We start from the raw sequence: 16,600 nt of genomic DNA on the forward strand, positions 1-16,600 counted from the left end.
TCTCTTGGGGAAACCGTAAGTATGACTTAACCCCTTCAGTACTGGGACGCATTTTTACGTTGACTTTTGGATGTGATTAGATGATTTTGTTGACATTAGGAAGGGTCTATTGAGGTCAGAAGATTAATGGCCAGTCTTCACTATTTCAATCCCCACATAAGTTTCTGAAGTCGTATAAAATCACTATATATTAAGCAGAATCAATATGAAAATACGTCCTGGTGCTCAAAGGGTTAATGAACACCTACATACACTATGACCCCGATATCATTCTCATCAACAGCCATGGACTGAGTGACAAGACACAACTTAAGATACCAGGCTTTAGAGTGTATCAACAGAACATCAGTAACACACAAAATGATGGGGTAGCCATTGCTGTTAAGAGCTGACTTCGCCACAGAGTCGAGGATGATTTTTTTATCTGAGACTCTAGCAGTAGAGACAGACACACCGGACAGACCCATCCTAATTGCCACTAGCTACCTCCCCCCCGACTACCTTACTTACCCCACCTAGACTTCCTTCACCTTCTACGCAGACAGGCACCAGTCCCACTAGGCGGCAGCACTTAAGGCTGCGTCACACTAGAACTTTATATATATATATATATATATATATATATATATATATATATATATATATATATATATATATATATATATATATATATATATATATATATATATATATATATATATATATATATATATATATATATATATATATATATATATATATATATATATATATATATATATATATATATATATATATATATATATATATATATATATATATATATATATATATATATATATATATATATATATATATATATATATATATATATATATATATATATATATATATATATATATATATATATATATATATATATATATATATATATATATATATATATATATATATATATATATATATATATATATATATATATATATATATATATATATATATATATATATATATATATATATATATATATATATATATATATATATATATATATATATATATATATATATATATATATATATATATATATATATATATATATATATATATATATATATATATATATATATATATATATATATATATATATATATATATATATATATATATATATATATATATATATATATATATATATATATATATATATATATATATATATATATATATATATATATATATATATATATATATATATATATATATATATATATATATATATATATATATATATATATATATATATATATATATATATATATATATATATATATATATATATATATATATATATATATATATATATATATATATATATATATATATATATATATATATATATATATATATATATATATATATATATATATATATATATATATATATATATATATATATATATATATATATATATATATATATATATATATATATATATTGTTCCAACTTAGCAATGAAGAGTGGTTCAGTTTGTTTACATTTCTCTGTGAGATGCTCTAAGGCAGAGCTTCCAAGAAGCAAATGGCCAAGATGAGCTGCTCTGTCGTTTATGAGTGTACAAAGCTGTCTGAAGTTTCTCATAAAGAGCAATAAATGCCAAAAATAGTAACAAAAAAATAGCAGCAGCTGGGTGGGGGGGTGAAGGGGCAGCCATGTTTGTTTACAGTTGACAAATGCGACAAAGAAAGTTGACGGAAAAGTACTAGTGTGACGCTGCCTTTACTGTTGGGTGTACAGTCACTCACAAAAGTATCGGTGCAAAATTCGTCGAAACATTGTGGAACATGGGGAGAAGCTAACTGAAACTTCACTGTCCGTCTTGTCGTATGTTTGTAGACCTGATGCTCGTAGTTGTCCCTCCACACACTCTCTCTCTCTCTCTCTCTCTCTCTCTCTCTCTCTCTCTGACCTTTAATTCCGCCTTTCTTTTCTTTCTGCCCTTTACTACAGATGATGAAAAATCTTACTTAGTTAATACTGTAAGTCTCACTCCTGACGTTTCGAAACAACAGTCCGCCGGTTCAATTCTTCCAAACCAGCAACATACAGGCATACCAACCCTCCCCAGAAAACCTGATTGAATACGTTCATAGCTATCGGACCCCTATGCACCGATAGTTTTGTGAGCGATTGTACATCCCACCACCCCTTGTACTGTTATGCACCATTTTTTGTCCCAGATTATACATTTGATGTGCTTTCATTCATTGTTTTCTTACCCATTTGTGTTATGTACATTTTAATTTTTTTCTCAATTTAGAAGGGGTTGGGAGAGGATATTCTGTGTATCTGGGTATTTCGTGTATCCGCTAGAGCCTTGGATGCTATAATTCGGATACACAGACGATTACTGTATACAAGCATTCCCCGCTTAACGAAGGGGTTACGTTCCTAAAAAACCCTTCATTAAGGGAAACTTACTTAAGCGAAGCGATTATAACAAGTTTAACCCCTGACTTGAACTTCCATTTAGAGTAAACAAAGCGAGAGTGCATCATAGTACAGTGAAAGGTTTAATGAAAGTAAAAATTATGAAATTAAACATTTAGGCAGTTTAATTTAAGTCATTATAACGTACACTAATGTATGTATGTACGTAACTTTATAATGTTGATGATCTTAAATTTATGAAGGGAGGGAGAGTGGAGTGGGAAAGACACTAACCGGCAACCTGTGGAAAGTAAACAAAGGGCGCATCATTGTATCACATACAAAACTTATGTACCACATTTCCACAAGGCTTTCCATTTTATTCATTGTAGAGTCACGAGTTCAGGTGGTTGTTTTAGCTTGCAAGGAAGATACGGTCTCACCAGCCTTCTTAACCCCTTCGCGCCGGATGTTAAAAAAGCCCGCCTGTATGATATACGGTTGGTAGTGCCGTGCGCCCAAGCACGGGAAACTCGTGCAAGCTTGTCATACTTGTCGTCTTTGTGTATTATGCTGCTATTTTTTAGTCACTATATCGCCTTCGAAGAGGAAAGTGGACGCTTCTCTCTTAGGAGAAAAGAGAGAGAGAGAGAGAGAGAGAGAGAGAGAGAGAGAGAGAGAGAGAGAGAGAGAGAGAGAGAGAGAGAGAGAGAGAGAGAGAGAGAGAGAGAGAGAGAGAGAGAGAGAGAGAGAGAGAGAGAGAGATTAGAAAACTTGTTGTTTTTGTGTGTGTGTATTTACCTAATTGTATTTACCTAATTGTAACATATGGGAAAGGAGCTATGCTCGTACTGTCCCGTCTCCATATCTACTAATGTCCAGCTTTTTCTTAAAATCATGAATATTCCTTGCGTTGACCACTTCCACGTCTAAACTATTCCATGCTTCCACCCTTCTATGAGGGAAGCTATATTTTTTCACATCTCTCCTATAAGTGGCCATTTTTAGTTTTTTCCCATGCCCTCTCGACATTCTTTCATTCCACATACACAGATCTTCCCTATCCATTTTTCCATGCCAATCATCACTCTGTATATTGCTATCAGGTCTCCCTTTCTCTTCTGTTTTCCAGGGTTGGAAGTTGCATTCTGTTCAGTCTGTCTTCATAAGTCAAATCTCTTAAGTCAGGCACCATTTTTGTTGCAGCCCTCTGTACTTTCTCTAGTTTCCTTATGTGTTTCTTTAAGTTCGAGCCCACTGTATTGTTGCATATTCAAGCCTCGGTCTTATCATTGCAGTAATTATTTTCTTCATCATTTCTTCATCTAAATATACGAACGCCACTCTTATGTTCCTCAATAAGTTCAATACTTCTCCAATTATTTTGTTTATATGTCTCTCTGGCGATAGGTCATTGGTAATTGTCACCCCAAGGTCTTTTTCTTCATGACTGGTTTTATGTCTTCATTTCCTATCTTGTACATACTCCTGATTCTTCTTTCACTCTTGCCAAACTCTAATTTCTTGCATTTTGTCGTGTTGAACTCCATTTGCCATGTACAGCTCCATTTCCATATTCTGTCCAAGTCTTCCTGGAGTAGTTCGCAATCTTTGTCACATCTCACTTTTCTTAACAATTTTGCATCGCCTGCAAATAGGCTCACATAACTGGACACCCCATCCACCATGTCATTTATGTAGACCGCAAACATTACTGGTGCCAACACTGATCCCTGTGGAACTCCACTCTCCACCAAGCCCCATTCTGATGGTCTGTCCTTAATTATTGTTCTCATTTCTCTTCCTACCAAAAGTCTTCCATCCATTTTAGTAAACTGCCATGCACTCCTCCTACCATTTCAAGTTTCCAGATCAGTCTCCGGTGTGGTACCTTATCAAAGGCCTTTTTTAAATCCAGATATATTCCATCAGCCCAACCATCTCTTTCCTGTATTACATCTATCACCCTCGAATAGTAACATATCAGGTTTGTCGTGCATGAACGCCCTTTTCTAAAACCAAATTGACACTCACAAAGTATGTCATTTTTCTCCAAGAAGTCTGTCCATCTATTCTTCACCACCCTCTCACACATCTTAGCTACCACACTTGTAAGTGACACTCGTCTATAGTTCAATGGGTCTCTCTTGTTACCTGATTTATAAATTGGGACAATGTTAGCTCTTTTCCAGTCTTGGGGCACTACACCTTCCCTTAATGAGGCATCAATTACTTCACAAACTTTTTCTGCCAGTTGCTCCCACAGGGATCAGTGTTGGCACCAGTAATGTTTGCGGTCTACATAAATGACATGGTGGATGGGGTGTCCAGTTATGTGAGCCTATTTGCAGACGATGCAAAATTGTTAAGAAAAGTGAGATGTGACAAAGATTGCGAACTACTCCAGGAAGACTTGGACAGAATATGGAAATGGAGCTGTACATGGCAAATGGAGTTCAACAAGACAAAATGCAAGAAAATAGAGTTTGGCAAGAGTGAAAGAAGAATCAGGAGTATGTACAAGATAGGAAATGAAGACATAAAACCAGTCATGAAGAAAAAGACCTTGGGGTGACAATTACCAATGACCTATCGCCAGAGAGACATATAAACAAAATAATTGGAGAAGTATTGAACTTATTGAGGAACATAAGAGTGGCGTCAGATATTTAGATGAAGAAATGATGAAGAAAATAATTACTGCAATGATAAGACCGAGGCTTGAATATGCAACAATACAGTGGGCTCCAAACTTAAAGAAACACATAAGGAAACTAGAGAAAGTACAGAGGGCTGCAACAAAATGGTGCCTGACTTAAGAGATTTGACTTATGAAGACAGACTGAAAAGAATGCAACTTCCGACCCTGGAAAACAGAAGAGAAAGGGAGACCTGATAGCAATATACAGAGTGATGATTGGCATGGAAAAATGGATAGGGAAGATCTGTGTATGTGGAATGAAAGAGTGTCGAGAGGGCATGGGAAAAACTAAAATGGCCACTTATAGGAGAGATGTGAAAAAATATAGCTTTCCTCATAGAAGGGTGGAAGCATGGAATAGTTTAGACGTGGAAGTGGTCAACGCAAGGAATATTCATGATTTTAAGAAAAAGCTGGACATTAATAGATATGGAGACGGGACAGCACGAGCATAGCTCTTTTCCCGTATGTTACAATTAGGTAAATACAATTAGGTAAATACACACACACACACACACACACACACACAAAACAAAACAACAAATCTTCTAATCTCTCTCTCTCTCTCTCTCTCTTTTTATCCAAAGAGAGAAGCGTCCACTTTCCTCCTCGAAGGCGATATAGTGACAAAAAAATAGCAGTATAATACACAAAGACGACAAGTATGACAAGCTTGCACTACCACCCGTATATCATACAGGCGGGCTTTTTTAACATCCGGCGCGAAGGGGTTAATAGGATATCCAATTGGGTTTTAAAAGAATGCAGCTCACAGCTAGCTAAGGTGATTCATAATATCATCGGCACCACCTTTTTGGAAGGAACTTTACCCAAGGACTGGAAATGGGCAGATAATATCCCAATCTTCAAGGCCAGATACAAGGAAGACTCATTAAATTATTGACTGGTATAACAGACGAGTATGGTAGTAAAAATTTGCAAGAGAATAATCAAGAACAGGAGAGTGAAATTCCTGGAAGAGAACAGAGTGATAACAGAGAAACAATTTGGGTTCCGGGAAGGGAGATCCTGTACAACTAATTTGTTAAATTTTTACTGAAGAGTAGTGGATGTAGTGAATGAGAGAGATGGATGGGCTGATTGCATATTCTTGGATCTAAATCAAGCGTTTGATAAAGTACCATACAAAAGGTTAATATGGAAATTGAAAATTATTGAAGGACAGGGAGGATCATTATAAGGTGGATGACTGACTTTTTAACGGGGAAGGGAAATGAGGAAAGTTGTCAGAGGTGAAAAGTCAAATTTGAGAGAAGTAATAAGTAGACTCCCAGAAGTTTCAGTACTAGCACCAATCATGTTTGCTGTTTATGTTAACATGCCAGAAGGAGTAACTAACTATATAATGCTGGAGTCAGACTACAGCTTCTTTTTTTACTATGACGTCCCTAACGGTCATAGGAGGGCTGTCACCAGCAGCAATAACATCATTCTAATGGTTTTTAGCCTATCATGAGATGTCTTAAGTCAACTCGTGTGTCAAGGAGACGATGTCGTACAATATTTTTTATAATGTCTGTGTAAGACTCACTTTTATATTTGTGTTTTTAGTTTTCTAATTTTTGTTGTAGATCCTGAAGATGCCTTCTATTGAAAGGCAAAATGTTGATAATAAAGCAGGACAAATGTGAAGGTTTCTGCTGGTATCCCTGTTATTTCGTATCTACAATTTCAACTATCAACTATATATATATATATATATATATATATATATATATATATATATATATATATATATATATATATATATATATATACAGTCCGCGCCAAAAGTTCGTGCGGCTCCGACGCAACAAGCGTAAAACAAATGAGAGCGAGCCCTACATATTATTAACCTTTGTATTGAACTTTTTTTGTGTCATAGAGGCATCCTTTAACTGTCCAATAATCTTACAGAAGTTTTCCCTATAATATGGCTTCTCCGTTTTCTCTATATTAGTGAACGATACTCTACGCAATGTATCGCCCGGTATCGCGTGACGAGGCAATGGTGAGGACCACGGATGATTATGATCTTCATACCCAACTTTATGCATATATTGATTGATCGAACATGACTCACTAAGATGGCATTTTTCAAACTTATGACAGACGAAAGATAGATACGTCTGTTCTCATTATAATAACGAAGGTTAATGGACAGCTGAAATAGCCCTTTATCCGTGCATTACATTTTATGGTAACGTAATTCACCGATAGAGACAGTGTGTCGAGTCTCTCTCGTAGCCAGCTGATAATGACATCGTACATCAGGCAGTGTCAGTGCAACGCTCTGCAACTGTAACCGCCTTGGGGTATGTTTCACTGGCTCCAAGTTGGCAGTTTTTTTCAAATGGTCTGCGAGTAAGGTCACCTTGACACAGTCTCATTGTTCCCTACACGAAGTACATGGAAAATCCCAGGCACTCTACAAAGGAGCAGCTGGCAAGCATTGTGTCCCTCTACAGGTCAGGGCAGTCTGTGAAGGATATTTCTAAAATTGTAGGATTGGCAGAACGAACTGTTCAAAAGTGGATCAAGCGCTACAAGGATGGTGGCGCCATGGATTTACCGGAGCATGGACACCGCTCTGGGAGGCCATTAAAAGTTACACAATGGACTGCTAATATAATCAGGCGGCAAGTTGAGGGTAACCCACAGATTTCAGCAAGTGAAATAAAGGAAAATAACCCACTCCTGCTGGCTGATGTCTCCAAGACGATGGTGCAGCGTACCCTCCACGACAGGCTACGATACCGCAGTTGTCGCCCTCGTTGCAAGTCTCGTCTCACTCAGCACAAGTGAAGAACAGGATTGCTTTCTGCTGGAAATATTTAGAGTGGGATGCAGCAAAGTGGCAGTGGATCCTGTGGAGTGATGAATCACTTTTTTCTGTGACTGGGAAGAGAGGTGGGAATGTGTACCGTCGCAGTGGTAGCAACCCGCTTGACCCACGCTATACACGCCTGACTGAAAAATTCCCTGACAGTGTTATGGTGTGGGGTGCTTTTGGGTACCATGGCTAGGGACAATTAGTTGTGCTGCCGAGGAATGAAAACCTCAATAAAAACACCTACCTGGAGCTTTTGAGTGACCACCTGCCTGAGTGTTTTGAGGCTTGCCAGACTGACATTTTTATGCAGGACGGGGCACCATGTCATACTGCCCATGATGTACAGCAGTGGCTAAAAGACTGTCAGGTAGACTTTATTGTAGACTGGCCAGGAAATTCTCCAGATTTAAATCCCATCGAAAACCTGTGGGCCATTATTAAAAGGGATCTAAGGCAGCACGACACACACACCATCCCACAGCTGATCAAGGCAGTGCAGCAGGCGTGGAGGAATATCGATGCAGAACATCTAAAAAACTTAGCTGATTCTGTACCTAAACGTCTCAAGGAGTGCCTGAAGAAGAAAGGAAGACCACTGAAATACTACCCATTTGTCTGTCAACTTCTACCTTTCCTTCTTGCTGGAAGTTTGCCTACATTCAAGCTGAACCTAAAAAGGGTGATTGTTCTAATCCCTTTAACTTTAATCTCTTGCTTGTCTAAAATATTTCAATCTATCCTGAATAGGAAGATTCTTAAACCTCTGTCACTTCACAATCTTCTATTTGATCACCAGTATGGTTTCCATCAAGGTTGCTCTACTGGTGATCTTCTGGCTTTCCTTACTGAGTTTTGGTCATTCTGTTTTAGAGATTTCGGTGAAACTTTTGCTGTCTCATTAGACATATCAAAAGCTTTTGATAGAGTCTGGCATAAAGCTTTGATTTCCAAACTGCCCTCCAACGGTTTCTATTCTTCTCTCTGCAACTTTATCTCAAGTTTTCTTTCCGACCATTCTATTGTTGCTGTGGTAGACAGCCAGTGTTTTTTTCCTAAATCTATTTGTAGTGGTGTTCCTCAGGGTTCTGTCTTGTCACCCACTCTTTTTCTATTGTTCATTAATGATCTTCTTAAGCAAACTTCTTGCCCTATCCACTTCTACACTGTTGATACCACCCTACATCTTTCCACATCCTTTCAGAGACATCCAACCCTTCATGAAGTCAACAGATCACGTAGGTGCATTATATGAGCCATCAAATACGGTAATCCATCGATCATCCCCATCCACAAATCTATCTAATCTTTTTAAGGCTTCCTATTAACCAAGCATTAACACCATGATTACTGAGTCCTTTCCATTTATCAACCACTCTGTTAGAGAACCAGCTTCTTTCCATTCCTTTCCTAAATCTGAATTTCTCAAGCTTAAACCCATTATTTCTGGTTCCATCCTGGATACTGATCCTAAAAACATTACTCATCTCCCCCTTGATATAACCCCAGTACCACTTAAATACTTCTATCAAGTCCCCTCTTAACTTGCATCTCTCTAAGGAATTTTACATTTCTCTAAGGAAAATTCAGTTTCTGCAATTTCACTTCATAGGGAATATCCTTCATCCCCTGTATCTTTTCAGACATCCTCCTCTGCACTAATTCTAATAGATGCATATCCTTTCTATAATGTGGGGACCAGAACTATACCGTATAACCTAAATGCAGTCTGACCATATAATTTCAATATTACTTCAGGACTTCTGCTTTTAACACTCCTAAAGATGAATCCCAGTACCCTATTTGCCTTATTTCTAGCCACTATGCATTGCTTTCTTAGAACAAGATTGGAGCTAACTATAACTTCTAAAACTTTTTCATGTTCTGAACCTACCAAGACCTTGTTGTTTATCATGTACCTATTGCATGGATTTCCTCTACTTAAGCTCTTCCTCTACTTAGCATTTGTTAATGCTAAACTGCATTTGCTATCTGTCTGTCAATTCATTCATCTTATCTAAGGTCTCATTCCAAGGCACACTCACCTCCCCCTTTTCACCTCCCCACTGTCTGGGACCGAGTTACCCAGAGGTCTGGGCAGCAAGAGCCACCAGCCAGTCGCACGCGGCACCAGACAAAACAGCCACCCTGAGGAAACTGCCAAATGTCGCCTGTGCATCACAGAAGAGGTCTTTTTACAGTCCTATTATAGACGCTCTAGACATTATTCATAGAAGAAATTAAACTTTGCTGAGGCGAGAGATTCAGCGATTACTATATATGGATGAATGGAATTCATTCGACAATCAAACACTGTCCCTTCCACTAGAGTAGGTGTACTACCTTCATAGGCTGTGCAGGACAATAGCACACAGAAACGTCATAAAATCCCTTTCCCCACTATAGTGAATTTTATTCACTTACAGATGGTTACGTGATGGTTACATATTGCGCCGTGGAACAGGGCCTAAATCTACCTGCAAGGCAATGGCATCCGAATCTGATCTAGTTAATAAATCTATCTTTGTGTCATCTGTGAATTTACTAATATCACTATAAATTCTATGATCTAAATATCAGAAATAACAATGACCCCAAAACTGATGGCACCCCACTAATTACTTGACTCCACTTGGATTTAGAGCCATTTATTACTACACTTTGTCACCTATTGCCTAACCGCAACTTCATCAAGCTTAATATTTTTCCCTCTATCCTGTGCACCATAACCTTTTTCAAGAGCCTCTGATATGGTACCTCATCAAATACTTTACTGAAATCTATGTATAGGACGTCATAACTATCACCATTATCTGCCGCTTCATAAATTCAACTAGTCTAAGTAGTTTGTAAGACATGACTTTCTATCCGTAAAATCATACAGAGTGGTTTATTATGTTGTGTTTTTCTGGATGCTCCCTAATGTTTTTTGCTATTACTGACTCCAGTACTTTACTTACAATTGAAGTTAAGCTGACACGTCTATAATTAAATGTTAGGGTTTTATCTCCTTTCTTAAATACTGCATAGGTACAACATTGGCTTGCCTCCACCTTATCAGTACCTCACCTGACGCTAGTGACATCCTAAAGACCAATGCTAACAGCTCACTCACAACATCCTTGCATTCCTTAAGTACTTTTGGATACCTGTATTTCATCAGATCCTGGTGACTTTAATTTTTTCAGTCAATCAATCTCTTGTTCTACCTTCTCCTTAGTTAGCTGCATAAGTATCTGTCAGCTTCTCACTCTCTTCTGCTCTAAAAATCTGTTTGCTATCTGGAATTTCCTGGATGTTTTCCTAGGAGAAGACAGTTAAAAAATATTCATTTATGATTTTATAAATCTCATCCTTAGAACTACACAGCTCTTCATTAGCTGTTTTTAAAGTATATATTTCTTCTCTAGTTCTTACCTTATAGCTATACCTGAAAAAATCACTTGGGAGCTGTCTTTTCCTGGCTGGCTACCTTCAACTAATAATTGCTTTTAACTTTCCTCATTCACCTCTTAACTGTTCTAATTAATTACATTGTGGCCTTAAAACCTCATTTTTTAAAACCTCATTTTCTGCCTTTAATCTCCTATATTTGCTTCTCTTCTGTTCTATGTATTGTTTTAATCTGTCATCTACTTAGGCTCATTCTTTTGTGATCTTATTGTTCTACTTGAGATTGTTGGCTACTTGGTCTGTATGCAATTTATCAAGGAAATATTTATACACCTCATCAACATTTTTCTGCCTTAATCAGCACTCTCAATCTCCCCCCATCCTCACATTGCCCATCTCAACAAGATCTGACACAGACTGCACCTTCCTTAGCACTCTTTCATCCCCCTGTCCATCATTTCTCTCCTCTTCTCCCTCTTCACACCTTACTCCACCTCTTTGACCCAGCCTTTTCTCCCTGCAAAATGGGTAATGGTCCAGTATAGCTGTGCCTCATTTTCTTTATCATTTCCTTCCACATCTTCACAAAACCCATAGAATGCATATCAAATGATAGTCAAAAGTGACAGAAAAATATCACTAAGCCTCTTGATACTACAAGTAATTTGTAATTTCTTCTGAGCCAGGTTTTTTTTTTTATCTACCCTCAAACAGGACTTGTTGGAAATAAAATATTAAATGCATGTTGGAAAATAAGTCCCTACCATTCTTTACATATTCTAACTTAATCTTAACACTGCTAAGCTTTACTTTGCATGTTACATTTATTTTAGGTTAGATTTATACTAGAGGTTAGGCTACATTATGTAAAACACAGTAGTGAAGCTTACATTAGGTTGAAGTTATGTTAGAACATGTAAAGCATAGTAGTGATTTATTTCTTAACATGGTGTTAAATGTTAAATTTCCAATGAGTCCCGCTTGGGGGTAGATACAAAAACCTGTCTTAGGAGAAATCCCAAGTCACCTGTAATATCATGAGGATTAATGACATTTTTCTGCCACTTTATACTATCATATGATATGCATACTATGGGTTTCATGAAGGTGTGAAAGGAAATAACAGAAAAATAAGGAGGCATAGCTATACTGGACCACTACCACAAAATGTGCTTTCCTTGTATGTATGGGTATGTTTTAAATGATTCTGGTCACATATTTGCCATGTTTGGGGTGATTCTGATAATTAATTCCCTGGAAATTACTCATTTTCATATCACTCATCTGAAATTTCACATTGCCACAGGTCCCCAAGCTTGGCAGCTGGTGACATTTTTCTGAAACTTGATACTATTGTATTATATGTATGCAATGGGCTTTAAGGGCAGGAAGAAACCAGTCGAAAAATAATGCACTGGAGCTATACCTACTGAACCTTTACCTAAAACAGCTTTATGCAGAATTGAGAGTGGTGAAAAAGCAAAAATTTACCTTAATGTAGTTAGGTTAGTTTAGAGGAGGCTGGCAGCATCAAGATAAAGATAAACAAGGCTTTCAATCACAACAAAAACATCATGAGTGCAGATCCCTTTTTAACTTTTCAGGAAAGTAAAGTATAAATTTACAAATCAATCCTTTGCAAAATAAGATAATTTATCTCCTTACTTTTTCAAGAAATACGAAATTTGGTCTATTTTAGTTTCTTTCACCAACTAAACTAAGACATATATAATTAAGTCTAACCAAAGCCTAATCCAACTGTCTGTAGCATGATATGCTAATTTTCCAAAGTTAATACTAATCCTGGACATTTATCAAAGTAGAAGCCATAGAGTTGACAATAATTTAAAATAATAAGTAAACAACAAATCAATCACTATAATGAGACATCCTTAACATTTCGCTCTACTCATTCATGTATAATTGTCCATTGGGTAAATTTGCAGTTTCAACCAATATAGGTAGGCACCTTATCTTATGTTTCTTTTTCCCTATGTCTAACAAGCTTGGGGACCTCCTGGGAAAGCTGGGTTTTAGGGTTGGGAAAACATAAAACGAGCAAAATATGATCTCTTGAGAAAGTCTAGAGAAATAGAAATGGACTATAAATATGGGGAAATTTCTCTACAACTTAATGAAATGGCCTGAATATAGCGAACACCAAAACCCTACCCTACACCTAACCTTACCTAATGACTGAAAGACTGCTTCAGTGCCTGCGCAATATTAATAATTAACACGAACACACAGTACTCTCAGACTGACTGCTGTGGAATGACCCAGAGCTAATAACTGAGGTAAATCTTAGAAATTCTGCCCTGAAGTTATTATTAATTTCCGATAGGGTAAAATAGGGTTAGAAATGCTTGTACAAGTGTGATCTAGACCGTGAGAATGTGTACAGTTACGTGTGGTGTATTGGTTGAAACTGCGGCAATTCCGCCCATTGAATGTCGTCTCCTGATAACTTACGCATATGCAAATGATAGGTCTTAATTACCGATTAACACATGATGGTCTTGAGTTCTTATTCTTGTTCGGAATTTGTGGGCATTGCCTCTTTTGTCGGTAGCATACACACGATAATACGTCTTCTACCGTTCCAGACTTTACGCGCCACAAAATCTTAATCTTGACCTTCATGCTACAGGTGGCTTGAGATCACTCCGGAGGTAAGAAGGAATAAGATAAAATCCGAAGAGGAGGGGTGGGTAGCGTATGTGAGTCAGCAACGAGCGACAAAGCGAAAGATAATGAATGCTAAAGTTAAATGTGAGAAAAGTGTGATTCAGTCCCTTAGAGAGAAAGGTGTGGAAGGTGGTCGTGAATGGTACAGATTCCTGAGGGGTGAGGGGATGCCTGACAATGAGAATGTGGAGAGCCTGAAGGTGAATGGGGCAGTGGTGATAAGGAAGAAATGAGAAGGGCAATAAAAAAAGAGTTTTGGGAAAAGATTGGAGGTGTAGGTGAGGTCTTTGATGTGGGTGAAGGGCGTGTGACACTGGAGAGAAAGGATGCAGATGAGTTGAATGAAAGGATCAGCAGGGAGGAGGTGGAGAAATGTGTGAAGAAGCAGAATGGGAGGAGGAGAGAGTGCCGAGAATGTGGAATGAATGCAGGGTGACCTTGCTGCATAAGGGAGGGTACAAGAGTAAGAATGAGTTGAAAAACTACAGGCCAATTGCGTTAGTTAACACAGTAGGAAAAGTGTTCAGTGCAGTTCTGAATGAAAGATTGTGTAAATGGATTGAGAGAGATGGAGTGTTAGGTGAAGAGCAAAATGGGTTCCGTGTGGACAGGAGAGCTGAAGACAATCTGTTTGTGGTGAATGAATTGATTGAGAGAAAGAAGAAAGATGGTAGCAAGTTATACTTAGGTTTTCTAGACATAGAGAAAGCATATGATAGGGTGAACAGAGAAATGCTAGGTAGAGTGCTAGAAAAGATTGGGCTAAGTTCAAAGATAGTTAACATAGTGCGAAGTATGTATGTATGTGGATACAAGAGCTAAGTATAAACTAGGAAATGTAGAGACAGACTGGGTGAAGAGTGAAAGAGGAGTTAGGCAGGGTTGCATATTATCACCAATCCTCTTTAGCTTATATACAGAGGAACTGGCGGCTAGATTGAGGAGAATGAATGCAGGTGTAAATGTGGGGAATGATAAGATAGGTGTGCTCTTGTATGCAGATGATGTTGTTGTTATGAGTGAGTCGGCAGAAGGGCTTCAGAGTTTGCTTGATGTTGTAGATGGGTATGGAAGAGACTTTGGAGTGAGGTTTAGCAGTGAAAAGAGCAAGGTAATGGTTGTGAATGGGTCAGAGGATGAGAGGAACTCAGTGTGGAGACTAGGTGAGAACGAGATGCAACAGACAGATGAATACAAGTACCTGGGGATGTGGATGAGTCCGGTTGGCTGCGTGAAGACAAAGAATGAGAAGTTAAGCATGGTGAGTCAGTGGGTAGGTCGGCTAGGAAGTGCAGCAAGGATGATAGCGAGTAAATATGACGTGCTGCAAGAAGTTTGGAAGAGCGTGGCTGTTCTGAGCATCATGTATGGTATGGATGTGACTGCATGGAATGAAAGTGAACTAGAAAAGTTAGAAATAGGGCAGAATAGAGTTGCAAGAATGGCACTAAATGCACCTAGATATGCAGCAGTAGAGGCCCTTAGGGGAGACATGGGTTGGAGCACTTTTAGAGAAAGGTATGTAAAAGCGACCCTAAGGTATAAGGCTAGGTTAGAGCGAATGAACGATGCTAGAAAAGTGAGAAAAGTGTTTCTGTGGAATGTCAGGAGTAGCAAGTGGGGAAAAAAGTGTGTCAGGATGGTGGTGAAGAGTGGCCTAATAGCTAGTTGGGCTTTTCAGCAGGTAGAAGGAAGGCACTTAGAGAAGGACTGGAGTATGATAGTTAGAAATGGAGAGGGTAGAGAATGGGGTGTAAGGAAGTGGAGGAGTGAGATAGACAGAGTAGTAAAAGGTGTGGGACTGAGTGACTGGAAGAATAGGATTGAGCAAAGAGTACCTTGGAATGGTATAGAGAGAAAGAGGCCCCAATGTATGAAAAGTGGTATGAGGGAAGCCTGGGTGGTGATCTTCTCTTCCGAGCTAGGCCACAGTGCATGAATGTAAATGCAAGGAATTATAGATGGTCTGAGTCCCGCAGCAAAGTGTGCCAGATGTGTGACACGGGGGAGGATGAGACGGTGGAGCATGTGGTGCTGGAGTGTGTGAAGTATGCCAGAGACAGGTATGAGATGATGCAAGTGGTGCTGAGGGAGCTGGGGCATGACAGAGTGGAGATGACAGGAAGGGAATGGATGGTGTTGCTGCTGGGACTATGTGGGGAGACGAATGGAAGGATGATTGAGGCTGTGAAAGAGTTCCTGGAGAGAATGTGGCGTGCTAGATGCAGGAACTAGTGGTGTGAAAGATGATGATTGTCCTCCTTGTTGTTTGTGTTTTTTTTGTATTTTCCTTACAGGTGCTGCCGATACAAAGGCCTGACGCAGAAGTCATTCCTGCATCACCTGTAACATCAAGATCAAGATATAGAGGGTGAGAGAGTAGTGACAGAGAACAGCAGGAAGTATGGTATTCTAAGGAAGATCGTGGGAGAATGTGCTGGAGAGAGTGATTGTTATGGGAGATATGAATGCACATGTAGGTATACTAGGCGAGCAAATGAACAGGAATGGAGAAATGCTTGACGGCTTTGTAAATGAGATGGAGTTGGAGAACCTGAATGAGACCCTGGCTGAAGGAC

General features: G+C 38.2%; 1 protein-coding gene across 5 annotated transcripts in view; it reads right to left on the reverse strand.

Annotated features, from left to right (window-relative positions):
• LOC123513302 overlaps positions 1–14,133 on the reverse strand; it is a 197,478-nt gene extending 183,345 nt beyond the window's left edge. Inside the window, exon 1 of one of the 5 annotated variants that reach the window (XM_045270394.1) lies at positions 13,806–14,128. The gene's annotated coding sequence lies outside the window, so the exon portion shown is untranslated. Of the gene's footprint in view, positions 1–7,805; positions 7,939–13,805 lie in introns of those variants that run through there. The other 4 variants (XM_045270393.1, XM_045270391.1, XM_045270392.1 and 1 more) reach the window with 4 other exon arrangements.
• Positions 14,134–16,600: the final 2,467 nt, after the last annotated feature.

This window comes from Portunus trituberculatus, chromosome 35 (assembly GCF_017591435.1).
Source record: "Portunus trituberculatus isolate SZX2019 chromosome 35, ASM1759143v1, whole genome shotgun sequence".
Classification (NCBI taxonomy): Eukaryota; Metazoa; Arthropoda; class Malacostraca; order Decapoda; family Portunidae; genus Portunus; species Portunus trituberculatus.